Below are 11,917 nucleotides of genomic sequence, written 5' to 3' on the forward strand. Positions count from 1 at the left end.
TGCAGCAGCTGCTTCTTTGAGGGGCAGTGCTGTTTACTCACTGTCAGAGGCCACCAGAAGCTCATCTGTAACCTTCACTAATGCTGTTTCTGTACTGTGATCAATTCTGAAACCTGACTGAAACTCTTCAAACAAACCGTTCCTCTGCTGTTGATCCGTTTCAAGGATTTGTGAGAGAAAAGGAAGGTTGAAGATTGGCCTATAATTAGCTAACACAGCTGGGTCAAGAGATTACTTTTTAAGTGATGCTTTAATTAATGCCACCTTAAAAGCCTGTGGTACATAGCCAATAGACATGTTGGTGGTTTGGAGGAAGCAACTATTGAAGTTAACTCAGAATGATCAATTGGAGAGAGAGTTTCATAAATACCAGCAGTGCTGAAAGCAGCCAAACAAGAAGACGCGTGGTTGAGATGGTTATGAATCATTTTTTCTCTAATGGTTCAAAAGTCACTAGAAAAAAAAACAAAAAAAAAACCATGTCCTGCAGAAAATGTCATGTGAATGCTGAACGCTCAAAGATTGGAGCTGAAATGCCTAAAAATGCTTAAAATAGCTCAAACTTGATTTGCTTAAAGAGCTTAACCAGTTTGAAAAGCTAAAAAAAAAGAAAAGAAAAACTAAGCAATGCTAGGTGGTTGCATAATATTGTTGGTTCAAGTAGATAAACTGCAAGCACTTTGTGCACAGTTAGGTAGTTTAGTTTAGTTAAGTGGTTCCTAACAGTCTGAAATATTCAATCATTTTGATCTCTGGGCTTTTTATGACAGCATGTAAAATGTTGAGAGGTGAAATCTCTCTGTGGTAGAAGTGCAGGAAAAGGGTCATCCACTCTTTAAGTGAACCTACACTGTATTGCCAGAAGTATTCACTCATCCATCTTAATCAGTGAATTCAGGCGTTCCAGTCACTTCCACGGCCACAGGTGTATAAACCAAGCACCTAGGCATGCAGACTGCTCCTACAAACATTTGAGAAAGAATGGGTCGCTCTCAGGAGCTCAGTCAATTCCAGCGTGGTACCGAGCAACAAGTGCAGTGGTTAAATTTCCTCACCACTAAATATTCTACAGTGATTGGAAATGACAGTGTCTCATGGTGGTTGTCCACATGAAATGACAGAGTGGGGTGAGTGGATACTGAGGGGCATAGTGTGCACAGGTCACCAATCTACTGCAGTCAGTCACTACAGACCTCCAAACTTCATGTGGCCTTTAGATTATCTCAAGAACAGCACACAGAGAGCTTCATGGAACGGGTTTTTTTCACCTCTGTGGTTCGTTTGACTTTCTCTCCTCTGATACAGAAGAGCTTATTTCTTGGTTCTACTCTTCCTGTCAAACCATCCTGGACTCGGTGGCTCCATTAAAAACCAGGCAGCCAAAGACTAAACCTGAGCCGTGGTTTAATGTCAGAACTCGTGCTGTGAGGAGGGAATGTCGCCAAGCTGAACGAAGGTGGAAAAAAGATAAACTGCAGGTGACTCTTCAAATTTTAAAAGACTGCTGGCGTCACTACCAGAGCACGGTTAAAGAGGCAAAAAGGGAATACTTTGCAAAAATTATTTCCTCCAACAGCCATAACCCACGTCTTTTGTTTAACACTATTAACTCTGTGCTTAATGCTCCACAGAATGCCTGTTTGGAAGCTTCTCCTGATACGTGCAATAATTTTCTGCGTTTTTTTATTGAAAAGGTTGCTAGTACCAGGGCTCTTATCACAGCTCCTGGTTCTGACCCCTCTGTTTCAGTCCCTTGCTCTGCTGTTTTCACTCAGTTTGAGTCTGTGACTCTCTCACTTTTAGAGGATGTGGTCGGCCATATTAAGCCATCAGGTTCCCCCCATGATCCTGTCCCTCCACGATTTTTTAAAGAAATTTTATCTAGTATAGGGCAGCCTGTTCTTACCATTATAAATAGCAGTCTGTCCTCAGGTGTGGTCCCTGCTATTTTTAAACATGCAGTAGTCCAGCCACTGCTTAAGAAACCTGGTCTTGATCCTGCTGTGCTGGCTAATTATCGGCCTATTTCCAAGCTGCCTTTTCTTTCTAAGGTTTTAGAAAAAATTGTGTACTGTCAGCTGAAACAGTTTTTAGATGAGAATAGCACCCTGGAGGTTTTTCAGTCAGGTTTTAAAACCCTTCATAGCACAGAATCTGCTTTATTAAGGGTTTTTAACGACATCCTTCTTGCATGTGATTCTGGGAACCATGTTGTTCTGGTTTTACTTGACCTAACTGCTGCCTTTGATACAGTAGATCACAACATTTTAATATCTCGTTTACACCACTTAGTAGGCATTGGTGGCACTGTTCTTAAATGGTTCAGTTCTTACCTGGCAGAGAGAACTTTTTCTGTGAGCATTCTTGATGCTGAATCATCTGCTGCTTCTCTGCCATGTGGTGTACCGCAGGGCTCAATTCTGGGCCCACTGCTTTTCTCACTGTATTTACTGCCTCTGGGTTCTATCCTCAGAAAACATGGAATCTCATTTCATTGTTATGCTGACGATTGTCAAATTTATTTGCCCTTGAAGAAGAAGGATATCCATTCCATAAAACATCTCCTGGCATGTCTAGGTGATATTAAAGCTTGGTTGGCCTTGAACTTTTTAAATTTTAATGAAAAGAAAACAGAGGTAATGGTGTTTGGACCCAGTGGCTCCTGTGAGTCCTCCTCTGTTGACCTGGGACCCTTGGAGGTATATTTTAAACCCATTATTACTGATCTTGGTTTTAAGGTGGACAGTGATTTTAAATTGGACTGCCAAATCAGAGCTGTGGTTAAGTCCAGTTTTTATCATTTGAAGCAATTGGTATCAGTAAAAGCATTTCTATCTAGGCAGCATTTTGAAACAGTGATCCATGCTTTTATTTTATCTCGACTGGATTACTGTAATTCACTTTATTTTGGAGTCAGTCAGTCGCTACTCTCACGTCTGCAGCTGGTTCAAAATGCTGCTGCACGACTTTTGATGGGAACTCAAAAGAGAGAGCACATGACCTCTGTCCTGGCCTCACTTCACTGGTTGCCTGTACATTTTAGGATTCATTTTAAGATTCTTATGTTTGTTTTTAAATCTTTGCACAATCTTGCCCCGCCTTACCTCTCTGAGCTTCTTCACCCCTACATACCTTGCCGGTCTCTCAGGTCAGCAGACCAGCTGCTCTTGGAGGTACCAAGATCAAGAAGGAAGCTCAGAGGGGACAGGGCTTTCTCTGTTGTTGGTCCTAAGTTATGGAATGACTTGCCTTTGCAGGTTAGAGCGGCCCCTTCACTGTCCACTTTTAAAGTTCGTCTTAAAACCCATCTTTTTTCCTTGGCTTTTAACTCCAGCGGGATCTAGTTTTAAACTGTTTTTTTTTTTTTTTTTTTTTTTTTTTTAACCTGAAAGAGTTATTAAATTGTTATTTATTTGTGTTTTAATGTACAGCACTTTGTGTCAGCTGTGGTTGTTTTAAAGTGCTTTATAAATAAAGATGGTATGGTATGGTATGGTATGGGTTTCCATGGCTGAGCAGCTGCATCCAAGCCTTAGATCACCAAGCACAATGCAGAGTGTTGGATGCAGTGGTGCAAAGCACGCCGCCGCTGGACTCTAGAGCAGTGGAGACGTGTTCTCTGGAATCTCAATTTTGTGGAGACAATTTGGGGATGGCCCCTTCCTGTTCCAAAACAAAACAATATATACATATTATATATATATTAGGGGTGGGACTCGATTAAAAAAATTAATCGAATTAATTACAAGCTTTGTAATTAATTAATCGAAATTAATCGCATTTTAATCGCATTTCAATATTTGACATGAGAAATATTAATTTAAGTTTAGTTGATGAATAAATCAATATACATAGGCTTAAACTTCAAAATTTTGTTTATTTTCCCACCAGTCTACTACACAGACCAATGAAGGGTGGAAGTGCTCCTGTGATAAGCAAACTCCTGAAATTAAAGTTCAGCATCATAACTGGATAGTTTTATTCTACATTAATGTCTCATAGTTGGAAATTAATCATTCGCTCAGCTGTATTCCTTGATGTTGAAATGTGTTATGCTTGTTTTAACAGCTTATTTTGAATTAAAGACTTAAAATTAAACCACAAAAAGGAGAAAAAGTTCGTTCTCCGTTTAACAGCTGCTTTTACACAGCTGTGCTTCGCACTCACGGTTGCTAGGCGACATGAGCTACGCAGAGGTGACGGCAGCTGATATGAAGGCTAGCTGCTCACTTCCGGCCTTTGTGGTGTTCGTGGGCTGCGAAAGACGTGGGCCGGGTCCTTTGCAGGATGCGGCCCCTAATTTGGACATTGTGCGTCGATATAATCTGTATGCCGGGAACTCGCGCACTGAGAAACGTTCCACGGTGCAAAGTGCGATTAAAATGCGTTAAATTTTTTAACGCGTTAATTTCCCCGTAATTAATTAATCGAAATTAACGCGTTAAAGTCCCAGCCCTAATTTATATATATATAATGCCCAAATGTTGTACCATTTGGGCATTATATATATATATATATATATATATATATATATATATATATATATTCACTCATCTACCCTCACACGCATATGAACTTGAATGACATCCCATTCGTAATCCATAGGGTTTAAGATGATGTTGGCCCACTCTTTGCAGCTATAACAGCTAACCGCAGAATATTTAGTAGCAAAGAAATTTCATGACTGGGCTTGTTGCACAGGCGGCAGCCTATAATAGTGCCACGCTGGTATTCACAGAATTCCTGAGAGCAAGCTCAGTATGTGAAGCGTGGAGGTTGTAAGGACCCAAATACTGGATGAGTGGAGGCAAACGAGGTTTAAACAGAAAACGAGCCATTTATTGAACTTAAGGCAACGAATACAAAAGGAAATGCAGAAACCAAGCAGAACTAGGAACTAACGGAAGTAATGCTGGGAAACTCACTGGGGACTATAGATAATATAAACAAAACATTAGGCAACACGGGACCATAGAAACAGATACATGGACAAACAGACAAACCAACAAGGGACAAATGGAGACTGAGACAATAAATGCACAGGAGGGTGATTAGGAAAGTAGGGACAGCTGGGGCAGAGCAGGTGGACAGAATGACATTAATGAGACAACGAGAAGTAGAACTGAAACAGAGCACACAGGGAACAGGAGACTGCCAAAATAAAACAGGAAGAGACCAAACATCATACAAACGTAGGCTTGAGACAACACGGGGAATACAATTAAATATAAAACACACACGAGACAACAGACAGTGACACAGAAGGACAAAACAGACACTAGAACACGAGACATGGCGAATATGAGAAGAACAAAGGAAAACAGGAATGGAATACAATAACTAATAACAGAATTCAGAAAACTATAACAAACTAAACTGTAAGCAAAGTTAGAAGCACAGCAGAGATAAAACAAAAAAACAGAACCTCACAGAAAAAACACAAAACACTGGGCATACGGCTGATGACCATGACAGACCCAGTCTTTCACAAGTGTTTGTAAAAGCAGTCTGCATGCCTACACGCTTGGCTTTATACACCTGTGGCTATGGAAGTGATTGGAGCACTTGAATTCAATGATTTTGGATGGGCGAGTGAATATTTTTGGCAATGTGTACTCTCTTTGTTGGTACCCCAGGTGCTGACAATCAGGTTTGCCATCATTGGAGGCAATCTCAATGCAGAAAGATCTTGAGATGAGATTCTGCAACCAGTGCTAATCCCGTATCTCCACAGTCTGGGACCGAACTCTGTCCTCCAAGATGACAACGCTCACCCCCACACAGTAGTGTGTGGCCATCATGAGGAAATGGTGCTCAACTCTGCTGCTACACCCACAAATGCATTTTTGTTACAAATGTGGCACCATTTAAAGGGAACTTAACAGGCTTTCCTATGGTATAAGATTTAATGCCAAGAAACATTGTTACAACAAATACTTGCCCAAACACAAATTTCCTTACTTTTTGTGCCAAATTTTATTTGTTTTTCTTGTTTAGTTTTTTTTTTTTTAAACAAAAAACACTGAAGCATTCAAAGTTGACCAACACTGAATAAATGGGTGAAAAAAATGGGGATTTTGGAACAGAATAAGTCTCTAAAACAAAATCAGGGCATTTATCATGGACTGTTGATGTTGGCTGATTTGCTCCTTTGTTGACAGGATTCTACAATTTCTAATGCCAGGTTGGGGATATTAAAAAGATAATTTGAATGGGATTTCCCCTTTGGCAAATTTCACTTACATAACTTTAATGACAGCAGGAATGCGCGTACAAGTAGAGGTGTTGTTATATAAAATATCCAGGACTGTATAGGTACGTTTCATGAAATAAAGGAAAAAATCTACATCATCTACATTTTTATTCTCTTTACTGATAAATTAATAGGTGTGCTTATATTTCTATCAGTGGTTAATGAGTAATGTGCATCCAAACTGAGACACACTACAAACCAAGTGTTAGCAGTTCTTGACTTTCATTACATGCTCAAAAACACACTGTGTCTCAGAAGCGAGACAGGAATGCAGTCAAGGTCTATTTTGAGATTTAAAAGGAGCAGCAGGGTTTTGTGAGGCTTCACCCTGTGAATATCTGACGTAACAGTCAAATTCTTTTGCTGTCAATGGTCATCTCTGGTTGCCCTTGGGTGCTTTGCTTGAGGAGAACCCACTACATACATAAATACAAAGTGCAAATATTTAGAAAGGCTGCAGTGGACACATTTTATGACTGTGCGTTTGACTCAGTGAGTGCCATCACTTCCTAATCTAAACCTAAACTCTAAACAGTAAACAGCATTTTCCCATAGAAGGTTGAAAGGATGGTTGAGATCATGGCAAAATAACGGTGGGAATTTATTAGAGCAGATTATCAAAAAACTTTCCCATAGTAAAAAATGTGTAGGCTGACCATTGTGAACTGTACCAACAAATCTTTATTCATGCATTTTACAGCCACCTTGAGGAGAATATCACTGTAGCTGTTCTTTGCATCCTGTCACTCTTTGGCTCAAAGCTTGGTATCATTAAAACACACAATTTTGTAATTTTATCAAAAATTATGCAATAAACCCAACAGCCACTGGAAAAATGATCACTAATGAGCTACCATGGGACAGCAGAGGGTGTGGACCACCCTGCATCTCATTACCCTGGCACACTGCAGCCATCATCATGTTGTCAGAAACTGCTCTAAACTCATCACTCATAAAATTTAGAGATGTGAGAAAATTGCACCCCATGCATGCTTTAGTTTTAGATTCTGTGTCTGCGTGGAGGAAGTCAGTTGATTTATGCTGGCAAGCTTACAGTAATGAGGTATTGTTGTCAAACTTAATAATTGGATTTCAATTTCAACCCAACAGAGGACATAGCAGCCAGTCATGTAAACATTTCACCTCTTCAGCTGCCTACACAGAGGGCTCAGGCAGGCCAGAACTCAAGTGCTGAAGCACCACATCTGTGCATCTTTACATATTCAAATGTTTATCTACTGATTATCCAACTTAGGCAACAGGTAGGCATAGTTCTTTTGCATGCCTGCATCTATTTATGTTGTTAATTCGAACCACCTGACACCTTTGAAATGTGCACCAGAGATGAAGCCACTCCAAGTTGCCAAAATCTTCAGGAAGAATTTCTTTGGTCTGATAGTGTAGTTGTCTTGTTTATTGTTTTATGTCCTTGCTAACTTGCCAATGCTAATAAGGTCACTTGAAAGTTGGTTCAAAATTCTTAAGTTGTGTAACAGTCAGAATGATACAATTTGCCTTGTACCATTTTAGGAGCTTGCTCCATGCTAGTAAAACATCTGCATTTTATATCTGAGCACAATAACACACAGTCTTGTATAACATACTAAAAATCTCTGAACACATAAACGATAGGACCCCATATTTTCTTTTGGTTTGCTTGAGACGTTCTTCTGGTTTGACTGAACTACCAGGGCTGCTGGCTGGCAAATGGATTAATTTTGGCTGTTCTGGAAGTATCATAATGACTTCACTGTTCTTAGCTATCTGGGTCCAGATCACAGAGTCACTGAAATCCCGGTGGCTTATCACAGCAGGCCATGGAAAACACTGCATGATGAAAAACAAGGAAGGATTTACTTCTATTTTTCTTGAAATCTGTGTTGAAATGTTCTTCTTGTACTGCATGTAGTCATGCTGCAGGTGTCGGGTTATACAGATCGCTTGCTGCAAATTGTTTTATTCAGCCCTTAGTATGTGTCAGTCGCTGCAGGAGCACTATTATACAACATTTTGGCACACGAGGCAGAAAACAAAATGTGCAGATGAGCAGCAGATCTGAGTGTAACTGAACTCGAATGCTTTAAAAATCCACTGACATACAAATATTTGAATAGCTGTGTTTTTTTAGTCAAATTCTGTTTCTTCTCGAAACAACACAAAAATGGAACAAGCTCCTTCAAATTCTTTCAGTTCACTTGCTAAAACAAACTCTTCTCCTACATCTGTTCAAAATATAAATCACATCAGTGTAAACATGCCCAGAAGTCACTCTCGCATCACTTACAGTGCGACTTCTGGGCATGAAAGCCAGTGGTGTGAAACACAGATATAAGTGGTAGTCTCAGAGGTATGCCAAGAACGCAAATACAAGCATACCTGAGGCAGCTTACAGAGGCTCTTTCACTGCTAGTCTTTTTAAAAACAATTTTTATAACAATTTTCAAGGCTAGACAGTCCATTAATGTATATTAACCATGATGCTCAAATTTCAACAATTTCAAACACAGATAATATATGCATCTTTTATACATTTAGTCTGAGGAGAAAAGGGATTTTGTACCTTGAAAGATTTTTGGACTGTGAGAGGAAACCAAAGCAACTGAAGGAACCACGCAAACTCCACACAAAAAGGCCCCACCCAACCAGGAGGTTCAAACCCAGAAGCTTCTAGATGTGAGGTGGCAGTGCGAATCGCTGGTCCACTGTGCCACCCTCCTTGAGAAGTCAATGGGACAAAGTGGCAGTGAAGCTCAGTGGAGGTCATATTCAGCTCTTGTAATAAAACTATGGTGTCAGCATTTTGTTGACAATGGCATGTGTTAATGAGCTAATACCTTACCAGTGTGTGATGGCTCATCAAGTTGCAGGAAATGATCAGGATCATGTGCCAGTGTTGTAACTGCTGTGGGTATAACCTGCTCTTTCAAAAGAGCTAAAATGCTCCTCAAATTTTAAAGCTATGAGGACTTTTCACTGCAATCAGCATTTTAAATCTGTTTGTTTGTTTTTTCCTAAAAATTGTGGGTCCTAATTGGCCATTCAGGTTTGATGCCAGAAAACAATAATACATCTCTTTGCTCTGATATCGTTTATGTTTGGGTGACAAAGTGGACTGTTTATGACTTTGAGGGCGTCTGAGGGTGTGTGAAGAGACATTGCTTTGCCCCACCCCCTGGATGTCTAGTACCTGATGTTCCCTACAGCATCTGCTCCCTATTCCCAAAGTGCAGGGCCTCTCACTGGGAGGGAAAGTCATATTATTTGTGAGTCTGTCTTGGAACAAGAAGCTTTACAGAGATATAACTTTGAAAAGGACAAAAAAACAGGACTCGTGGAATCTCAGTGGATTTATGAAGATCATTGATCTTGGTCCTGCAGCAGATTGATGACAGTATACCGAAAGGAAAAAGATTTTAAAGCTTCTAGTTTGAAACCGGATTTTTGTCAGACTATGGGAATCAATCATGAAGGAAAAGCTGGATTTACCAGGAGGAAATAGACTGAAATATTACCCCTGTGTTTGGTATTATTATGTCTCATTTTAATTCTTTGATGCGCTTACTGATGTAATAACAAAAGTAGCACAAAGGGCATGAAATTGAAAAAAGAACATTTGCATCATGCTGAATAGCAAATGCAATAAATCATCACATCATTAACAAAATGTCCCAACACACACACACACACACACACACACACACACACACACACACACACACACACACACACACACACACACACACACACACACACACAATCCACTCCGTTACTGTACCAACACAAACAGCTCAGAGTCTGTTTGTCCATGTGTTAGCCATCACTCGGCTGACTTCTTTCTATATGTGCAAAACACTCTTCGTAGAGCAACTTTTGGTGCACGTACACATGCTGGATAACAAGCTGGGAACAACTGGGGTGGTATTCCTTGTTTAAATAGCAAATACAGTAGCAGTAGTTTATGCTGCAGATCTCTTTGCCAGCCACAAGAATTTTTAATGTCACAGTGAAGTCTTTATTGATTGAGGAAAATCTAATGACACTATTGTTATGCTGAGATCAATAATAATACCCCAAAAGTACAGAAGATTTAGACATTTTTTCAGTAGTTATGGATTTGAATTATGAAGTTAGCCTAAGCTTGTTGGAAGGATCTTTTCAGTGATGTAAAGAGAATTTAGGGTACTAATACTGTTTCATTTTAAAGCTATTTTATACTTGAACTCCATACATTTAAGGGAGTTTTTTTTTATCCACTGCATTAATTTTACGTTATAATATATATAATTTTCATAAGTGACAATTTACAAAAACCAATGTTGTTTGGGGTTCATTGTCATTGTCCTGTGTAACATGTGTAACATATTACTGTAATTACATTTTACAGTACAGTATTTCGCAGTATCCCGCTACTTATTTTACAAATGTTTTGTGATTATCTGCACAATGAGTGGAAAAACCATCAAATTTACCTTTATCTTCCTATGCTGCAATCAGCTGATTTTGGTTCGACTACAACTGAGAACTTTGTGGAGATATGGATGTTATTTTTTTTTTAATTGCATGAAAGGGCAAGAGCATCTCAGGGTGCTTATCATCTGTTTTGTAAATGGACGGTTAATTAATTTCAAGGTTTTCAGACTGTACTTTTTACTTCTTTATGCCACATAAAGGGAAAAATTTGTGGTCATCTTTTGCAAATATATTACTATGAAATTATTGATCAGGCCCACTTGATTTAAGTTTGAGCAATATATGACCCATGAACTAAAATGAGTTAGACACCTTTGCTGTAGATTTTTATTTATTTTTGGATGGGTTGATGTTAGGTTAGGAACTACTGACTATATAAAGCAGTTAAAACTAGACGTGCACTACATTATCATCAATAAGGCAAGTTCTTTTTCGCTTTACTTTACTGGTTTGCTTACATGTGTGAAACGAAGCTTTAATCTCAAGTTGGAAAGCTTTTAAATCATAAGCCTTGCACTGGGTATGCTGCGGGACAGGCAATGATGATTACAGAAAGCAACACAACAAAGGGTAATCAATTAGTAAATTTAAGGACTCGCTTTGGCACTTTGTGGTAATGCAAACCACACACACACACACACACACACACACACACACACACACACACACACACACACACACACACACACACACAAACACACACACAGGATATGTAGACCCTTCCCATTTCTCAATGAATCCAATGTGTTCCCCAAACTAAACGGGCCAGCATCTGGTTCATCTCAGGAGTCTATCCACCAAATCCCGACACACTCCGTGTTATGTAATATTTATACAGGCAAAATGATTACATAATAATTACCTCTTTGCCGTGGATGAGTGAGCATGCATTTGGCAAAATGGTTTGTTTATTGTTAGGGCTACGCTGCGTTATATATTTCATATGTACAGTAGCATATGAACACGCGATACATTTTAAATCAGCCGGTTTATGCTACCCTTTAATTCCTTTGACTTAGTGGGAGAAGATTAAATAAAACGCACTGCATGGATGAGTTATTTCACCTGACATTGGATCCTTTCGTATAACATTGGAAAGTTTAATCTTTCTCACGGAAAGGCTTTTAAGCTATAAGACATTTTTATACTATGGATGAAAGTACAGCATAAGTGGATTCTTCACATCAGAAACAT

The sequence above is a fragment of the Archocentrus centrarchus genome, chromosome 24 (assembly GCF_007364275.1).
Source record: "Archocentrus centrarchus isolate MPI-CPG fArcCen1 chromosome 24, fArcCen1, whole genome shotgun sequence".
Taxonomy (NCBI): Eukaryota; Metazoa; Chordata; class Actinopteri; order Cichliformes; family Cichlidae; genus Archocentrus; species Archocentrus centrarchus.